Source organism: Taudactylus pleione, unplaced genomic scaffold (assembly GCF_031769625.1).
Source record: "Taudactylus pleione unplaced genomic scaffold, aTauple2 ptg000083l, whole genome shotgun sequence".
NCBI lineage: Eukaryota > Metazoa > Chordata > Amphibia > Anura > Myobatrachidae > Taudactylus > Taudactylus pleione.
The window spans coordinates 15512188-15525684 of record NW_028284485.1 but is presented as its reverse complement, the minus strand read 5'-3'; positions in this window follow the sequence as shown (position 1 = coordinate 15525684).

The window sequence follows — 13497 nt, the reverse complement described above, 5'->3', positions numbered from 1 at the left end:
TGGAGAAAGGGAGATAGAGAGGGAAGGCATTAAACATAGAGAGAAGGGGATATGGTGAGCAAAAAAGAGGGAGAAAAAGAGGGAGGGAGGAGGGGAGAGTGAGAAAGAGAGGGAGGGGTGAGAAAGAAAGGGAGGTAAAGAGATATAGAGAGAGGGAGTTAGAGAGAGAGAAGTCATGAGGGAGATAGAGAGAGAAGAAGGGGGAGAGAAATGGAGGGGGAAGTAGAGAGAGAGGCAAAATAGAAAGAAAGACAGAGAGACATAGGGAGGGAGAGAGAGAGAGAGGGAGACAGGAACAGAGGGCCTGATTCAGAGCTGGACGCTATTTTCGCTCGCTCGTTCAGAAAAAGGGGCCGGCTATTTAAATTGAGCATTCGCTCTTTGCGGTCTGTTGACAGCTGTATGTCTGAGCGAGCGAACGAAACATGCGCTCGCTATTTTGTAAAGACACCACCTGGCCGCTCGCATCCTACATCATCTCCACTATTTATTTGATTAATCGAGTACATCGAAAGGCATCTGAACTGCTCGAAGTGCTTGTGGTTGGATTTTCCTACCGCAATCATGCGAACAGTTCAGGCTAAGAGACAACCAAGTGACGTGGTCGATGACGCTGCTTTGTTAATTATGCACACCCTTAAAACGCCCGAATTTACCTTTTGGCACGCCTGCGTTCGGATCACCACTCCCCATTTTCAAGCACCTTCCCCTGTTACCACCCACAAACGCCTCATTCTGTCACTCAAATTAGCAGGCATTCGCTATTTTGCAAGCACACAATTTCCGACCGCAATGACTGGTTCGCGCAGACGTATTACAACCCATACGCATGCACAGTTGTGCAAACATTGCTCGGAGTGAATGAGCGGCCGCTTACGAGCGGCTCTGAATCAGCCCCAAAAGCGCACACACACTAACTGTTGGAGTCTTGCAGCATCAGGGCAGGCTGCTGATGGGGCAGACATTCACTGCATTAGGCTCCACCCCTAACCCATACACCTGGAATTATGTCAGAGAGGGGTTGGGGTTCTGAGCGACCACCCTGTCTGCCCCACCTATAATACGGCCCTGGTTTTATGTTTTTGCTCCCTACTTAGAAGCAGCCCAAAAGTTCAAATTTATATATGTTTTAAAAAGATCATTATATAAACTTTCTAAAATATAACTACATATCAGATATGACTAGTACATGTATTTGAATAGTTTTCAAACTTGTGTTTTTTCTTGAAATTATCAGATGTGATTCTAAATATACCTTTATTTTGTTGACAGTGTTTTGTGTGTCTTAGAAAAAACAATAAATTCAAATGAGAGATTTTTTTTATCTGACCTTATTTTCTCTTCATAAAACATTTTTAAAGTTTCAAAAACAAAGCTGTCTGAGAGTGCGCATTTATGTAAATAATGAGACAATTTCTCTTGAGAAATAAATGAAAGAGAAAACAAATACTTTATCATTACATCTTTCTATTTTCTTTCATCTTTCTATCTGCAGGAGTAGTTCTTACCTCCTTATCTGCTTATTAATTCTGAAAATTCTTTTGGATTGATGAACAATTAACTTATTTGTATTAACACAATTGTTTCAAAAAAATATATTTGAATATTTGTATAATAATGTGCGGCACACAAGATTTTAAAAGTTAATAAGAATGTTTAGGCTAAAATGTAATATTAAGCAATTTTTGAACATAACTTTAACATCACATACTTGACCTGATTCAAACCCAGATGCTAAGAAGCATTCGCTCATAGCTGGCTGATGTTCGCATTCTGCTCCCTGTGCATAGACTGCTCAGCAGAGTGAGTGACAGGAGAAGCCGTTTGTGGGTGGAAACATGGGCAGGCCACTAGAAACGGGGATGAGGAGGTGTGAATGCAGGCGTGCCTGAGCATCCCAATGCCATTTCAGAGGTGTGCATAATTAACAGGCAGCATCATTGTACATGTCACCTGGTTGTATTTCACACTGAAGTGATCGCAGTGCTTGCGGCAGTGTATAATCAACCACAAGCGTTGTGATCGCATCCGATGGTCCTCGATGTAACTATGGTTACATACACATATTGTAGATAATATGTGCAAGTGGGCCTCTTAAGACAGGTTGGTGGGCATACACAAAGTAATCACACACCAAGACATAGTGGGCATGCTTATGCCTTACAACTGATACTGTGTAAAGTATTTGGAGTAAAGTTTATTGATAGAACTGTTTTTTTTGTCAACAAAAAGATAATGTAATAATGACCTCTATTTGATGGAATGGGATTGAAATGCCAGAGTTTCAAATCCCAACAGCATTAACCCAGAAGCAGGAAATCCCGACAGCAGCAGGTAAGTGATCTAACTCTCCCCTCCCTTAGGGGTGCCTAACCCTAAACTCCCGGGGTGGTGCCTAAACTTTACCGCTCCTTAAACTGCTCCCCCCTAGGGGTGCCTAACCCTAACCCCACCAAAAAGCCCAAGGCTAACCCCGCTAACTGCCCTAAACCTAACCCTCTGCCCCATGGCTAACAGGATGAGCGCCCCCGGCTTTACCTCGTTTGGGCACGCATCATCCTGGATTCTGGCATTGGGATTATGATAGGTGTTGGTATTTTGACACCTGTCATAAATCTTTTTGCGGCTGCCGGTCAAATAACTACATCCCCTACTTGACATTGTTTCTCAATTCATGCTTTTCGCATGATTACAAAAATATAAACTAAAGTGCAAAAAGTCATACGATAGATGCCTGGTATTGTGTAGAACCCCTTCTAGCCCAGAGAAGTGCAGAAACTCAACGTGGCATCAATTCCACAAGTCGATGTAACACCTCTTCAGAGATGTTGACCCATGCCATCTGGATACTGTAGCTTCCCACAACTCCCTGATATTTGTAGGTGCTGGATCTTGGGTGCGAATGGACCTCTGCACCACATCCCATAAATGCTCATATGGGATCATGTCAGGCAAACATGGTGACCACATTATTCATCGCAATTCTCTAGAATGCTCCTCAATACAATTTTGGACAACTTGGGACCAACAACAAGGTACATTATCCTGCCAAAATATTCCATTGTTGTGGGGGTACATGAAGTCCATGAAGGGCTGTAAATGCTCATCAAGCAAAGCCAAATAGTGGATACCAGACAATGATATGTTCAGGTGGATCAGCGGACCCAGCCACATGAACACACCTCACATCACTATAGATCTTCACATTGCCTAGTCATGAGCAGCCAAGCCAGTGTTCAAACTGACTCATGGGATGTCCGATTACAAATGATGCAGGTCTGAGCATTTCCAAGATGTCACAATATGGTGACACCACCTACTATTACCTTTACATACTGCTATCCAATGACTTTTGCCACCAGTGTAAATAATATAATACCTAGAGTATCTGTTTGCTAGCTACCAATAAATTAATATTTTGATAAAATATACAACGGTGTATATTTACATAGCAGTCACTTTTGCAAGATGCTATTTCTCAGGGTGTTTGACCTTAACATTTAAAATGGCATAAATAATAATTGCAAAACATGCTGGATTGTAAACTCAATATTATTGCTGCTACTTTGTAAACATACTTTATGTATTAACTGTTTGTTTGATTGTAAAAATAAAATTGTGAAGATTTAATTACATTTAGTATTTTGAAGTTATGCCACTCCTCTAAATGGGATGCAGTCAATATTCTGACATGTAGGATGTCAGAGCTAGAAAACCAACTGTCAGAATCCCGGTGCCAGAATCTGACCACCAGCATTCCAAAGGTAAGTAGCAGGGTTAAGGGAAGGTCAGGGTTAGGCACTAGGGGGAGGGTTAGGCACTAGGGGGAGAGTTAGAGTTGTGCACTAGGGGGGATGATAAGGTTAAGGGTGTTGGGAGGTTAGGTTTAGGCACTAATGGGGAGGTAAGGTTTAGGTACCAGAGAGGGTTACGGGTAGGGAGAGGGTGAGGGCTAGGATACCGAATGACAGGTGTCAGTATCCTAACCCTGTTGGGATGCCGCATCAGGATTTTGACTGCCGGGATCCCGAGCACCGGCATACCAGATCCAATCCCTCTAAACATTGCTTATATTATACTCTATGGATTCTAGATTTCATGAACTTTTGTTAAGATTTTTATTGCTAATACCGCTTTTATACCTAAATCCCAGGTCTGACCCAGAGGTTAGAACAGGGTTCTAAACCAGATCAGACCCAGAATTTAGCTGGCGCCGACCCAGGATGTTCCCGAGTCGGCGCCGTTCACACCGGAGCCGGGTCTGCAGTGACAAGGCTCTTCCGGCATGGAAGTGGATGCTTGGAGATGATGTAATCTCCAAGCGCAACTAAAGCCAGCCACTAGGCCAGCACGTGGCGTGCTCCAGGTCATCGTGACCCAGACAGCGCTGTTTACACTTCAGGGTTTCACGAGTCATTCCTGTGGTAAACCCTGCAAGTTACCTAGGTTGGATTACAGGGTCACTCGATCCGGGAATCAAACTCTGTCCCCTTTTTCACCAAGTAGCTACCCCGGTTAATGCTGCAGTAACCTGGGTTTAAGCTCTGGTGTAAAAGGTGTATAACAGAGCTATTGACCAGATTATTAATATGATGCAATTTTGCCAGAGAAGTAATGTTGATCTGGGAAATTTAACAAAACTCTTTCTTGGACATGGCTCCAATAAGAGACCATCTGGCATGGAGAAAGAAGTAAACTGACAGTTTATGCTAGTGGGTATTATCATTGGACCTGATTCAGAACTGGTCGCTAAGTTGCGCTAGCTCACTCTGAGCGATTTTTGTCCATCTGCACATGTGTATAATTCGCAGTGCGCGTGCCAAGCCAGTCTTTGCAATCTGTTTTTGGTTGCTTGTAAGCCACTATCAGGTCAGGTTTGTGGGTGGTAACAGGGGAAGGTGCTTGTAAACAGGGGAGTGGTGTTGTGGATGCAGGCATGTCAGGCCACCAAAACACCGTTTAAAGGGTGTGCATGATTAGCAAAGTAGCTTCATTGTACACATCACCTGTATGTATTTCAGCCTGCACTGATCGCTGTTCTTGTAGCGGATTAAGGCAACCTCATGGGCAATGAGTAGCTCCGTTGGCTTTCGATGTTCACGATTAATCCTACATTTCCCGGAGATGACGTGTGTTGCGAGTGGCAAGGGGGTGTCTTTAAACACTTGCGAGTGCACTTTGCCATAGCTTGCTAAGACATAGAGGGCATCGTTATGTGATGCAGTGCAAGCTCATCATTTAAATATCCGGCCCCTTTTTGCCAGCGAGCGGCCGCAACTTGCGATCAGGTCTGAATGAGCTCCATAGCTGCAAGAGAAAGAAACACTGTAATAGTTAAGGTGGTAATCACAGCAGAAATCTCTGCTGTGGTTAAAAAGCCCTAATTCTCTAACTTGGAGAACTAACTGCAATTTTGAGTTTGATAAATATGCCTTGTTTAGAAAGAAGCATACCATTGACATGTGTTTTTGAAAAATAATTTCTACTTTATATAACACCTATTTTAAAATAAGTGTATTTTTAATAAAAATTATCCAATGTGGTTCAAAATGCTACAGGATATATACAAATAAAGAGGTGAACTGTATGTACGGTATACAGTTTTAGGGTGAGATTCAATTAACTGAATAGGTGCTAATTAATAATAAACCCATACTCAATTATCTGCTAAAACCCCCAAAGAAATTCCCGTTAACTGCACAGTTATCAAGTGATAACTGTTAGTTAACGCAGACGTTTATAAACATATCATGGATCTAATGCATTTACGCCAGATAACCCGTGTTAGCTACTGTAGTTAACATGCGTTAACAAGCCTATTGAGGGAATATGCAAGGCTAATTAAATAGCCCCTGACATTAAAGTTAGAGGCTGCCTCCCATAATTACCCATGGCAATTACCATGCATAAGTGTTTTTTTTTCTGAGTTACAACCCAGTCTCATCTTTTTCTTTAATACCCTGATTTTAAGTTTTTTGGTATTCTGGTTTTAAGCTGGATATTTATCTAGTTTTGGTGAAGAGCATACTGGATGGATGGATATTAAAATATTACTTATGTTAAGTTAAAATTTGAAATTTGGTTATGTTAGGTTATTTTTTTCTATAACCATATGTAGATTTCAATAAACTTGGATGTATAAGTGATATTATAACTAAATACATACTTAAATACATATTATTGAGATTTATATCTGCACTATTGATGGATTTAAAGGAAAAACAAAACCAGTGAATTGTGGATTTTAATATTGATTGCATTCTATATATTGTGTGTACCACTTTTATAAATTTTAGGGGGTCTCATATAAACTATTTTACATTCAGCCATGTGTCTTAAACACAATACCAATACACAAGAATTTTTTGATGCGTACACTTACATGATTTTTCACACATATATTTATGTTGTTTTAGGTTACAGTAATTGTGCATGAAATATTTTTAATTGTTTCATTAATTTTTCATTTAAGATTATGACCATGGCAGAAAAGAATATAGACTTCATGAAAAATGTCATTGAGGTCTACATGTCTCATACCTGCATATGGCAAACAAACTGTAAGGACTATTCTAAAAGGCTGAATAGGGTCAAAGCACTAAATGACCTGGTGAGAGTAATCCAGACATATATTCCCCCAATGCCACATCTGATTGGGTCAGAGGGAAGAAAGTCAACATAAGGACTGTTTTCAAAATAAATCTCATGTCCAATACAATGGAACAGAACTAGAAAGGGCATCAATAAGGGACTTTTCACAGTCAGTCAATGTGGGTGATTGTACATCCTTCTCTACATCCTTAGCTAGTTTGTCAGTCTTCAACTGTTGTTGGGAACTGAAATAAAAAATTGTGGAAATGTAATATTAGTAGTCACATCAATATATATATATATATACATATATATATATATATATATATATATATATATAAACCACAGGGGCTCTGCACTCACCATAATAACTAACAATAATAATAATAAACATAAATTACAGTGGGGTTTTGGTTCATGAATTGATCAATGCATTTAAGCTTGCAGCCCCCATCACGGAACCCCACTTTACTGTATGTCCCTACTCTATTGCGCAGAATTATATAATTGAACTAGCCATCACATTAGTGTTAAACTCAAGGTATACTATCAAGGTTTAAAGCTCACAGCAACTTTGCTTTTAAACGTGAGACAGTCACCAAGCACACCTGTTGCAAAGCACCTAGGAACACAGCTGACACAAGTTAGTTTAAACTAGTTAGACTCACCATTGTTAAATCACTCACAATAACAAATAAATAATAGGGTTTTGGTTCATGGATTGATCAATGCATTTAAGCCTGCAGCCCTCATCATGGGACCCCATTTCTCTGCAGGTCCTACACTATATATATATTTATTATTGTGAGTGAGTTAACAATGGTTAGTGCTGAGTTTTCTATCTTGCCTTTAAAAGCCATAAGTGGCAGGTAAGCTTTAAACCAGTTAACATTTTTTCAGTTTAAATTCTGTGATAGCAGCTACCAGGTTTCCATAAGTATGATATATAGTGTAGGACCTGCAGAGAAATGAGGTCCCGTGATGAGGGCAGCAGACTTAAATGCATTGATCAATCCATGAACCAAAACCCAATTATTTATTTATTATTGTGATTGATTTAACAATGCTGCGTGCTGAGTTTTCAGTTAATAAATATATATACATATATACAAATATACAGTATATAAGAGTATATATACATACATATATATATATACATTTTTTTTTGAAAGGGCACTTATATTAAGGCAGAATAAAGAAAAATACTTCTCCATAGATAATTCCGGAGGGGGATCATGGTGTTTAAGGGGCTAAACCTCAAAATCTATTGGCGGTACAAAGCTGAGAGGATCTAGTCTCTGCCAACCATTCTGCAGAGTTCGGCAGAGGAGCCCATTTCAAAAATGGCATCTCAATGTCTCAATGTCATTTCTGAAATTCAAAGAAGGCCGCCGTGGGCCAAGCATGGCTCATGATGTCATCACCCCGCCCCTTCATCTGTAATAAATAAGCAAGCATGAGGCAGAAGCATGGCAGTCCAGCAGCAGAGAGGAAACTGTCAAGATCTCCCAAAGAAAGAAGATGCCGGAAGTCCTAGTGGGCAGTGACCATACAAAAGAGCTTACACAGGTGGCCGCCCACTAGGTGAAGAGGACACCAGAAGCCCTAAGGAGTTGACAGCTGTGCTAAAGAGCTGATTGGCTGCCATCCCTTAGGTGAAGAAACCAAAGCCCTGGTGGGGGCTGCCAGGCAAAGAAGATGAAGACATGGGGTGGCGGCAGCCACGAAAAAGAGCTTAAAGGCTTCCACTCCCCTGGTGAAGATGGCATAGCCCTGGTGGGTTAGTGCCTGACAGGAGAAGATGCCAAAACCCTGGTGGGTCGGCACCCGCCTAACCCCTGACAGGTTGGCGCCCTTCATGCGAAGGCGACAATTTCCTAGGGAGGTGGTGGCCATGAAAAAGACTTTAAAGTTTGCCGCTGCCCAGGTGAAGATACCAAAGCCATGGTGGGTTTGTCTGCTGGGAGAAGTCACTGATGCCTTGGTGAGTTGGCACCCACCAGGTGAAGATGACAAATTCCAGGGGTGGCAGCGGCTACAGTAAAGAGATTAAAGGCTGCCACCCCCCATCTGGAGGTGCAGACTAAATAAATTATATATTTTTTAAATTGGTGTAGTCTGTTTACTTTAATATTTCATTTATAGATGTACTACAGGTACCAGTGGGCCCTAAATGCCCCACTTGCTGGTACTTGTGGTTTTCCAAGTACCAGCATGGCTTGCTGACACTACCCACAAAAGTCAGTATTCTATCAAATGCACCACATTACACAATTAATCTGGCACCCACCACCCAGGGGTGTCAGGGATAGCCCTGGGCTATAAGCCTAGGTATGGTGTGCCCTGGAGTGGGGGACCCCTTTATTGGGGTGTCCCCAGCTCCACAGGGATCCCCAGCCTGAGCTGACTAGTGGTCAGAGTTGAAACTTCGGCTGGGGGACCTGATGAAAGGGCTCCCCTGGCTGTATTATTAGCCACCCAGCTATAAAATGTCCAGTGCTGGTTCTGGACAATACAGGGGGAAGAGCACCAGCTCAGAGCCCAGTGCTTATTGTGCTGAATATGGGGGAATCCTATGTCATTTGTATCCTATATTTTGGCAACCAGGACTGGTTCTGAATAGCCCAGTGCTATGTTATCTGTCCCTGTATTTAGAGAACCAGGAATGGTAGAGAGAAGCCCAGGGCTGGTTGTGCTTTTGGGGGAGGAGGCCATTTTACACAAACAACATGGCACTGGGGATAGACCCAGGCTATCAGCCAAGGCCTTGGGTCCCTGGAGAGGGGACCATTTTTTTGTGGGGTCATTTCTCTACAGGGATCCCCAGCCTGGGATGACTATTGGTCAGGGTTAATCCTTTGGCTGGGGTACCTGGTGGAGGGGTTTCCCTGGCTGTGGCATTATCCAACTGATAGAAAAAGCTCGCTGATGGATTTGGAAAATACAAGGGAATTCTATGTACCCCTGTATTTTAAAAGCCTGGTCTGGCTCGGTTGAGCCCAGTGCTGTTTGTGCTAAATACAGGGGACCCCTATGTCTGATGTCCCCTGTATTTTGACAACAAGGACTGGCTCTCAAAATCTTGGTGCTGGTTGAGCTAAATGCAGGGGACCCCTACTTTTTCCCCTCTGTATTTTCACAACCAGGACTGGCTGTGAAAATCCTGGGGCTGGTTATGCTTTTGGTGTGGGGGGGGCATGTCCTTTCTTTATTTTACACATTACATTTTTATCATGGATGCATAGATGGATCTCACTGATTCATTCATGCATCTGTGTCTTATTGATTTTATTTTCTATGATGCATTCCCAGTGTCAGTGAGCCCTTCTGTCACCTGTCATGCCCCGGTGCACTACCCCACTTCTTTGCACACCTGCTGCTGCCACTGCCCATCACTCCTGCAGCCTGGCCCCACTACAGTCTCTCCCTGTGCACCCCCAAAACACCACTTGTGAGCTGGCCTTCTTCCACCTGTGCTAATGTACCATTTTGTTGCCCTAAACCCCTGTTGGTGGCCCAGTTTGCTCCTCCAAATACTGATAGGTAATACATTTTAAAATTCCATGAAATTCCATAGACAAAAAACCTAATGGTTCACATGTCCCATTAAAGCTTCTTAAACATGATCTGAATTTCACAAAACCTATTGAATTTCTGCCACTCAAACATAAAAAAGCCATGAAATTCTGATCATTAAGGCTGATGCCTTAATGGATGTGTTGCTTGTGCAATACATATATGGTATGCCATCACACGCTGTGTTAACTGCACATTCAGCACTCTCACAGAGTGAGATTGCTGTCACTCAAAATAGTGGAGCTGTTAATTCACAGAAATGTGTGCTCATTGGAATACACACATGCAGTGTATGCAGCTTAGGTCTGAGCAGAAGATAGATCTATGCAAATGGGATAAGAGTGATGTGGATGGGGAAAGAAGGAAGCACAGCAGCATGGATGGGTGAGACAGAAAGGTGTGTAGAGGGGGGAAGATTAAGCAATACATAGGGGGGCAAAAGTGATGCATGTGGGTGGAAAACAGTGGTGCAGATGGGGGAGTGATGCAAGTGGGTGGAAAACAGTGGTGCAGATGGAGGGAACCAGAGTGGCATGTTTTGGGGGCACAGAGTGATGTAGATTGGTGGTAGAGAGTGGTATGAACATGGAAAGACATAGCAGTGCAGATGTTTAAAGACAGATTGGTGCAGATGAGGGAAAACATGGGAGAACTCACAACAGTAGGGATTGTGGAAAATAGATTGGTGCAGAAGGGGAGGAAGACAGATTGGTGTGGTTGGGGGGGCAGACAGAGTGGTACAGTTGAGGGGGACAGAGTGGTACAGATAGAGGAAGAATGAGTACTACAGATGAGAAATAAAATAGAGCAGCACAGCTGGGGAAGACAGTAGTGCAAATGGAAGGAAACAGAGTGGCATGGATGCAGAAAGACAGGGCGATGCAGATGGGGAAAGGCATTTTGATCCAGATGAGGGAATAAAGAACTAGCACAGTTAGTAGACCACACAGCTGCATGGATAGGGGAAGATAGAGCACATTGGAGGTGCAGATAGTGAACATGCATAGACAGTGTATGATAGTTTTAGAAATTAGGGAGCTGAATGTGTATTCTGAATGAGATGGATGTATGGAGTGAGAAGAATGTTTGAATCCAGTGGGATTGTTGTGGTGAGTGTATGGGAAGAGTGTTGCACTGATGCCCTGATTAAGAGCTGGATGCTCTGACAGAGCGCTCACTCTGAATCAGGGCCGTCCCTCTGTTTTTTTTTAGCGGCCTCCTGGCTGCTCGCATAGCTGTGGGTGACCACCCACAGCTATAGCGAGCGGCCAAAAAGATGGTCACGATGGTCAAGACCATCATGACTATCGGGCTTGCAACGAGACCCTTGTGGTAGGGTCTTGTTGCCACAAGCCCTGGAGTGCTTTCAGCTCTATCAGAGCCGAGAGCACTCTCACTGACATCACTTGTGATGTCAGTGGGGCTGGCCCCAGATGATAGGCGTTCCCATGGGAATGCCTCTGTCTGGGCAGCCACGCCCCCGGCATGCCCAACAAAGGGGGAGTGCTGTCACTCACCATCTACAGCATGCCCCCTTTGTAGCGAGACCCATAGCGACGGCCTACCCGCTGCTATCTGGGTCTCACGCATGTTCACGATGGAGCCGGCTCCCTCGTGCGCTTGCGCACAGGGCCAACATTGACCTGCTTGTGAATGCTCGTGAGCGGGTCTGAATTAGGCCCTGAGTGTGATGTGTGTGCCACATAACTGCTCAGACCTCAGTTGCATAAACTGCATGTGTGTATTCCAATGAGCACACAATTCTATGAATTAGCAGTTCCACCATTTTGTGAGTGACAGCAATCTCACTCTGTGAGAGTACAGAATGTGCAGTTAACACAGCGTGTGATGGCATACCATATATGTATTGCAATCTCAATCTGTGAGAGTGCTGAATCTGCTGTTAACCACAGGGTGTGACGGTATACCTTATTTGTATTGCGCAATGAATACGTCCATTAAGGCATCAGCCTTAATAATTGGAATGTCATTGCTTTTTTTAAGTTTGAGTTGCAGAAACTCAGCAGTTTTTGTGAAATTTCAGATCATGTCTAAGTAGCCTTAACGAGACATGTGAAACCGTAAGGTTTTTTGTTTATGGAAATTCATTGTTTTTTATAATTTATTAACCATCAAGGATAGGAACAGGAAACCAGGCCATCTGTAGGGGAGAAGTCAACAAAATGGTACAATAGTGCTGGTGTTGGAGGGGAGAGCACACAGGAGGTGTTTCGGGTGTGCAGAGGAAGAGTCAGCTGTTGGAGAAGGCTGCAGTCATGAGCGGCAGTGGCAGCAGTGGGGCAGTGCAAAGTGGCAGCAGTGGGGGTGCAGAGCAGTGCACAGGGTCAGCAGCAGGGGGGCAGAGGGGCTCACTGGTCCCAGCCCTGAACTGCTTTACAAGACCCCTACACATTGAACAATGTACTAATGATGCAATATTGTGTGTTGATTTCAATTGAACTTTCCCCGTAACTCCAGGACACGATTAGGTGTTTAAACAGCTCATTTTGACAAAAGAACTATCGTGCAAGATCTAAAGATAGCTGACTGCATGCACAGATCAGTGAGGTCCATGATGCAGGCTTCTGTGTAAAAGAAAAAATATTAAGAGATGCACAGAAGGATTAGTGTGATTCATGCAGCATGCAGCTGAGAAAAAAGTCAATAAGATACAAATGCATGGACGGGTCAGTGAGATCCATCCATGCATCTGTGTTAAAGAAAATGAAAACAAGTGAAAATTGTTTTTCAAACAATATGGTCCTCCCCTTCCCCTCCCTAAAGCACAAACAGCCTCAGGATTTTCACCGCCAGTCCTCGTCTTGAAAATACAGGGCACAAACGACATAGGGGTCCTCTGTATTTAGTACAACCAGCACCGGGTTCAACTAAGTTGGTCCGGTTTTTGGAAATATAGGGTAAAAAAAGCATAGGGGTCCCCTATATTAACCATAACTAGCACCGGACCTTTTCTAGCGGATGAGCAATGCCACAGCCAAAGGAATCCTTTCTCTGGTTCCCCCAGACCACTATTCAGCTAAAGTCAGGGATCCCTGGGGAGGTGGGGACTCCATAAAAAGGGGTCTTCCTCTCCAGGGCACCCCATGCCTAGGCTGATAGCCCAAGGCTATCCCTGGTACCCCTGGAGTGGAGTTTGCCAGATAGTTTATGTAGTGTGGTGTGATTGATAGTAGTAAAAATATTGTCTTTGCTGTGGAACTACAGGTCCCTGTTAGCCTCCCCCGCATGCTGGTACTTGGAGAACCACAAGTGCCAGCATAATGGTGCATTATGGGCCTGCTGGTACCTGTAGTTCCACAGCAAAATACA